Source organism: Otolemur garnettii, unplaced genomic scaffold, assembly GCF_000181295.1.
Source record: "Otolemur garnettii isolate 467f Iridium unplaced genomic scaffold, OtoGar3 scaffold00038, whole genome shotgun sequence".
NCBI lineage: Eukaryota > Metazoa > Chordata > Mammalia > Primates > Galagidae > Otolemur > Otolemur garnettii.
The window spans coordinates 5,444,565-5,445,507 of NW_003852433.1; positions in this window are offsets into that span (position 1 = coordinate 5,444,565).

The following is a 943-nucleotide window of genomic DNA, read 5'->3' on the forward strand; positions in this document are numbered from 1 at the left end:
AAAAAAAAAAAAAATCCTGTTCTTTCCACAGGGACATAAACAGAGGAGTCACATTCATGGAAGGTGCACTGCGTGTCCTACCCCGTAAGCAGCATTTGATGTACATGGTTGCAGGAGACCAAGCACCAAGCTTAGAGAAGCAGCTACCGGCTCTTGAAGAAGGCCCAGGAGCGAGACAATCTCCTAGCCAGCTTGGAGATGTTTTGCAGCCTGGAGACAAGTCCTTAAGCAGCTGCATGGGTTAATGGTCAGCAAGTATTATACTTTGTAGCATTTGTAGGGCAACAGGATGGGAGTGAGCCTGGGCGGAAAGAGCACTTAGCAACCATTAAACATGTGATCCTAGCACATGGGCCCCCACTTCTGGGGTTTGAGGTGTCAATAAAAGGCCAAGAGGACAGATGGGAAGCCCACCTCTTGCAGGCATGTACCTTCAATCCGTGTCCTGGCTGTTTTTATTTGCACGGTGACAGGGTGCCACAGTGGGCACTGACACATGGTTCCACTTAATCATATGGGAGGTGAGGAAACTGAGGCTTAAAGTGGCTCAGATTAACTTTTTGTAATAGTTCCCGGTGGCTAGCTGGACCGGTCCAAGTGCTTTCGCCCCCTAGTAAAGTATGCAGAGACCTTGACCCAGGTTCAAATCGCAGTTCCATCTCTTGTTGGCTGTGACATCACAAGCAAGTCTTAGCTTCTGTTTCTTCACTTATAAAATGCAGGTCTGGCCCTCGACACCACCACCTCCATCTCTTGGGCACTAACTATCTCATCTCAGCCTCCCTCTGGGTGGAAACTTCTGGACGATGCCTCTTTGAACAGTGTGTGTGGCTGTTGTGAGGTTACCTGCTTGGCCACATCAAAGGGCCTTGACAGGTAGGAAGCTCCAGATTTGGGTGTGAAGAATGGGGGCAGGCCCTGAGGCAAGGGAGGCAGCTGGCCC